This window comes from Leucopleurus acutus (genome assembly GCF_964270905.1).
Source record: "Leucopleurus acutus genome assembly, chromosome: 4".
Taxonomy (NCBI): Eukaryota; Metazoa; Chordata; class Mammalia; order Artiodactyla; family Delphinidae; genus Leucopleurus; species Leucopleurus acutus.
Window position 1 is genome coordinate 32,036,461 of NC_139146.1, and position 6,560 is coordinate 32,043,020.

The following is a 6,560-nucleotide window of genomic DNA, read 5'->3' on the forward strand; positions in this document are numbered from 1 at the left end:
AGACCCAACAGCCTCCCCATATATTCCTTTGCTGCCTAAATTATCTAGAGTTTCTGTTGTTTGCCAAGAACCTGATTGTAACAGGTGATGTGAAAAAATGTATACTTCACATTAAAATCATGATACTGCTAAATTCAAGGTGATTTTTACTGTTAGCATATTTTATTTATTTTAAAATTTATTTATTTATTTATTTTTGGCTGCATTGGGTCTTCGTTGCTGCGCGAGGGCTTTCTCTAGTTGCCGTGAGCGGGGGCTACTCTTCATTGCGCGGGCTTCTCATTGCGGTGGCTTCTCTTGTTGTGGAGCACGGGCTCTAGGCACGTGGGCTTCAGTAGTTGTGGCACGTGGGCTCAGTAGTTGTGGCTCGCAGACTCTAGAGCGCAGGCTCAGTAGTTGTGGCTCACGGGCTTAGTTGCTCCGCGGCATGTGGGATCTTACCGGACCGGGGCTCGAACCCGTGTCCCCTGCATTGGCAGGCAGATTCTTAACCACTGTGCCACCAGGGAAGTCCCTGTTAGCATATTTTAAAAGTTTAAATATAGAGAAAAAATTTGAATACTTAGCACTCAGAAAACTTATCCTTCTAAAATTACAAAAATATACTCATAAAATCAAGCTGAGAACGTTTAGAACAGAAATCAACAGCATCAGGGTGAAATGTGATCGAAAAAGGAGCTTTGTGTTCTGTCACGTAATTGTCCTTTCTTAGTCCCATAGTGCCCCTCGTCCTCAACCCACTGGAGTGGGACATGATAAGAACATGATTCTAAGCCCCTCTGCTCTTGGGATTGGCCACCCACTTGTGTGTTTTAGAGAGACGGAGAAGAAAATAAAAGTACCCAGTGATTTCTACCAGTCCACAGGTTGGTATGTGTGTCTTTAATCTACAAATAGGAAATATGTAGAAATTTTATTTTTCTTTCCTAGCTCATAAAAATGACCCCAAACCGATCTTTAAAACCTTCACCCCTTACACCAAACCTCTACTGCCAAGTGGTGTTGGACATCTGAATGCCATTTTTATCTATCCATCAGCTGGAAAAATGAATGGAAAAATAATTATTTTTTAAAAAAGAAGGAGGAAAAGTAAGTGCAGAAATAAAATGTTTTGGCAGAAATACAATGTTTTAAATCTGTCAATTCTGTATTCCACTCTGATAAGACCACGTATTTAAGTTTCATTTCCATCCAAGAGGGGAACAATTATGTCCATATCTTGGAAGTCAGCATTTAAATACCTTATCAGGAAAAATTCAGAAGTCATGCTTCCCACATATGGTAGATTTTTATTAGCACATATGTATCCAGGGGTGAGTTGGCTCACAAAGTAAGGAAGTATGTGCCGACCGGGCTTCTTTTATGTGTGGGCTCTAGTTCTTAGAGGGCCTATAAGCCTCTTTGTATTTCTGCGGATTCCATTTCCTCCTCCACACAGTCTTGTCCTGAATATAATTATATATAAGTTGTGCAAAACACATTCTGCCCTCCTAACTCTCGGTCAGTCTTTTCTGGACTAAGGTAAAAGCTGGCCTCCCTAAAGGTAAGTACTTGAGGACTATAATTGAGCCGGGGTGTGTTGAGATTGGAACCTCTTTTTCCTAACTTCCTGTTTCAACAGATCCTCAGGAAAATGGCACTAGAGTTTAGGGCCTAGATTTGAAATTAGAAACATGAAAAATCTCATCATGGACCTTTATTTCCCAGGCCTGCATCAGCACTGAGCATCTATAATGATCTGCCTTTGTTAGGAAAAGAAATTACGGTTACCAAAGAGGAAGGGGGGGGAATAAATTGGGAATCTGGGATTAACAGATACACTCTCCTATATATAAAATAGGTAAACAGCAAGGACCTACTGTATAGCACAGGGAACTACATTCAATATCTTATAATACTCTCTAATGGGAAAGAATCTGGAAAATTGAAAAAAAATATACAGATATAGGTGTGTAAAACTGAATTACTTTGCTGTACACCTGAAAATTGTAAATCAACTATACTTCAATTTAAAAAAGGAAAAGAACAGGAAAACCTCTCCACTGAAATGAATTAGAACACCGACTCCCTCTCTGCTTTTCTTCCAACAGCTCTGGCTTGTCCTCTTTGAAAAGTGTCTGTTCTCTCGGAGAGCATAACCACTTCTATTGCCCAAGAGAAAGTAATTATCTGTTAAAAGTAAACTGGGGCCTTGCTGCACAATCAGGTCCTCAAGAAAAAAAAGCCAAGCGAAGGAGAGGCTGAGTTCTGTCTGACCCATGACTGGTTCACCCCCTGGCTGTCCAGAGCCTGCCCCGAATGACTTTGAACCTCAGTGTGTGGCTAGTGCTATTTTGTGTGATCTATATGTCGTACATAGGTGCAGTTATAGCAATATGACTTTTGATACGTTGTGGGCAATTCTAGTGGGCATTTGCAATCAGAGAGTTTTGAATAAAAAAAGTTTATTTAGGAGCCATTTAGACTTAAACAGAAGCACAAGCGTAAAAGAGAGAGTATAGTTTTGTGGTTAAGAATTCAGGCTCTGAAGTCAAACTTGACCAATTCCTTGTTGATTATGTGACCTTCAGCTTCATGAGGCCTTGATTTCCTTATCTGTGGACCAAAGGTTATAGTCAGGAATTATATGAGGTAATGCTTGTAAAGCACTGCTCCTTTATTATTATTATTTTATTTAAAGATGTAGTCTTTTGGCCAGGAAACACAGTGATACCAATATTTATGAGACTATACCTCGTAATCTTTGCTTCATAAAATCATTCTCTAGCCCACTGAGCAAAGTGACTAAATACAGGTATATGTTAGATACAAATCTAAAGGCAGACACAGTATCCCTGTTTCAGCCATACTTTCCCCTCAATTTTTCCCTGTGTCCAACTTCTCCTGTGTTTTCTAGATTAAGAAAACTAGTACATTTTTGCAAAGAGAAAAAGCAGAAAAATATACACATTTGCCTAAAGCAAGCATAGACTAATCCTGTGAAAAAACGATAGTCCTTTGGGAAAGCATCATGGAGAGGAAGATCAAGATTAGAAAGGTAGTTTATTCTCAACATCAAGTTTACTGAAGAAGGCCTGCCTTAATTAATGTGGTCATTACTTATATTAAGGCTGCATTTTACAAGTGTTACACTTTTCATTTAAAAGTTCAGCTTGTTGACACCTCTGATCAAAGCATAAAATCTTAAATATATTTAACTTTTAGAATTGAACTGTAAGTGGTGTTTCATGTACTAGAAAATTATTTGTATCTTCTATGGACATAACAGGAATTAAAGGTATTAGGAATATGAAATACAAAATAGTATACTGTTTCCCAGAGTTTTCCACACAGGGATTTTTTTTTTCCTGTTTATATAGTCAAAAGATCTCATAGCTAAGAGTAGGATAATGAGTAAAGAATAGCATAAAATTTAAATTTATCTTGAATAATCAAAACCATCATAATAGCTAACATTTGCTAAGTGCTTACTATTTTATTTGCCAGACACTGTGCTAAGTGCTTTACATGTATTATTTTGGTTAATGCTTATAACAGTAACCGGCATAGTAAGAAATATTAAGAAAGGAGAAGAAAAATTTTTTTCAAAGAATTGCAGTAGAAATTAACTATAATTTTGTTAGAAGATAAATTAACATTAAAAGTTAACTTTGATAGAGGTTGAGTATAAGAGAAACGTGCAAAAAACCAAAGTCACATAAATGTGCCAAAGTCAAAATCTGTATTAACAATCACTGACTACAAGTGAAAATGTCTGTTGCAGGGGTCATCAAAAGGACATGACTGCCAGTTGACCTGCAAACTGGACGCAGGCAATCAGAGATTCCTCATCCCTCTCCATCCTTGGAATGTACATTCCGCTCACCATTCCCACAGCCAGAGCCATTTCAAGGATGCAGCCTTGAGAGATAATGTGTTGTTGAGACCATCTGGATGGTACGCGGGGCTGAACCCTGTTAAGGCTGCTATACACACTCAAGATTCTGACGGGTGGGTGTGGAGATGTACTCATTTTGCAGCCTTAGGAGACAAGCCTTGTAAGTTTCCCTTGCTTATTAAAACTGCCGCCTAGGCATCTGGAGTGGCTGCTTCTTTCTTTGCTCCCTGCCCTCTGTGTTCAGGAGCTGTTTTCAGATTTCACTGGGGAAATTCCTAAGTTTGTAAACCAACAACGTCCCAACAATGACAGTCACACAACCTGTCAAATACTTAGGAACAGAATTAAGAAGAAAAGAAACGGTCTACTTGAGTAAAACTATAAAATTTTATGAAAAGACATAAAAGCAAGGTCTAAAAAAGTGGAACAGTATACCTTGGTCCCAGGTGAAAAGGCTTAATAGCATAAAAATGTCAGTTTTCCTAAATTCATGATTTTGAGTCAATTAAAAGCTCAATGAATTTTTTTAGGGGGGAATTACAATAATTTTATCAATTCATTTGGAATAACAAGTACTAAAAAGGCAAGATAATTATATGACCCAAAGACTCAGGAAAAATAATAGTAGTTGTTTTTAAGCCACTGAGTTTTGGGGTGCTTTGTTATAGCAATAACTAATTAATACAGGCATTACAGCCCATGTATCAATTGTACTCACCAGCTGATGATGGCTGGGGAAATTTGGGTTGTGGTAAAGGTAAAAAAAAGAAGGGAAACTGGAGTAGCCCCTAGAAGCTTTATGATTAGAAAGATAAATGGTAGAACCAATTAAAACAGCAATGGCAAGATAAAACAGAATTAGGCAACACTATATAAAAAAAAAGTGTTGCGTTACAGAGCTATAAAATAGAATATATCCTTGATAAAATAAGAAAAAAACAGAGAAGCAGAGTTCTCTAGACCAGGAGTTGGCAAACAGTGATCTGGCTTGCTGTCCGTTTTTGTAAATAAAGTTGTGTTGGAACATAGCTACCCACGTTTAAGTATTGTCTGAGGCTGTTCTGTGCTCCAGCAGCAGAGGTGAGTAGTTGAGACAGGCACCCTATGGCCTGAAAAGCTAAAAATGCTTTTCATCTGGCCCTTCACAGGAAGAGTTTGCCGACCCCTGCTCTAAGCTGACAATTACTTCTACAGCAGGGTTCCTACTAAAAGAAGGGGACAGACTTGGGGAATGGAGCAATACATTCAGTATTTAGTCTGTATAGCTCAGCCTTCTATTCCCTTCTTCATCTTGGATGGGAGTGAGATGGCAACGGGGAAGAGACCCAGACCCTCAGCAGGTTTAACCTGCAAAGTCAGAGAAATCAGAGTGGTACATGCTCAACTGCCTCCTATCATGGGAGTGAGATTGGATGCTTCTGATAGTAACATGTCCAAATAATTCAACTAAGTGTCAGACTTGCAGTCTGACTCGATTTGGAGCTATGTTGATTGAACTGTTTACTGAATAAAACAGTGTTTATTTTATTTTACTTATTTCTTCTTTTAAAAATTAATTTTTATTGGAGTATAGTTGCTTTACCATGTTGTGTTAGTTTCTACTGTACAGCAAAGTGAATCAGCTCTACGTATACATATATCTCCTCTTTTTTTGGATTTCCTTCCCATTTAGGTCACCACAGAGCATTGAGTAGAGTTCCCTGGGCTATACAGTAGGTTCTCATTAGTTACTTATTTTATACCTAGTATCAATAGTGTATATATGTTTTTTGCTTAAAACAACACACATTTATTATCTTACAGTTTTGGAGGTTGGAAGTCCGAAATTAGTCTCATGGGCTAAAATCAGGGTATCCGGCAGGGCTGCATTTTTTCTGAAGACTTTAGGTGAGAATATGCTTCCTTGCTTTTTCCACCTTCTGGAGGCCACCGGCATTCCTCAGCTAGTGGCCTCCTGTTCCTTCTTCAAAGCCAGCGGCGTAGCATCTTCTGATCTCTCTCTCTCTTTGACTCTGATTCTCCTGCCTCCCTCTTATAGGAATCCTGTGATTACTAGAACAGAGTTTTTAGCATCATGTTGATCCAAAAACATTTCTTCTTTCTTCTTTTTTTTTTTTTTTTAACTTTTTTGCCGCACCGCGCAGCATGTGGGGTCTTAGTTCCCCGACTAGAACCCTCGCTCCCTGCAGTGGAAGTGCAGAGTCTTCACCACTGGACCACCAGGGAAGTCCCCCAGCAGTATTTCTTCTGGTGATGGGAACTAAAAATTTGTGAATCCAAATAGGTCTATTTTTAAAATACATACAAGGCAGAGAATAAAAATAAATGCAAATTTTAATAAGCAGTGGTTCCAATAGTAGTTCTTTCACTTTTATACTTACAATGACTGTCCAGGCAATTACAGATTCACAATGATTGGTGACAGGAACATCAGGTTTATCACCAGAAACACAAAATGTGTAGTGCTGACAGATCATCATGCGTGTGTTCAGGGCATATAAGCTGAGGTTCCTATGAGAACATTCACCTTTGCATTTCCTGACTTCCATGTTTTAATTTGTATCCTGTGCATTGTATTAACATTTTTCTTTGCATTTAGTTTCCTTTTAAAAAATGAGAACAAAAGAAAAATTTTAATATCCCAATCTCTCAGGACAATCACCATATACCACATAATAGCTGC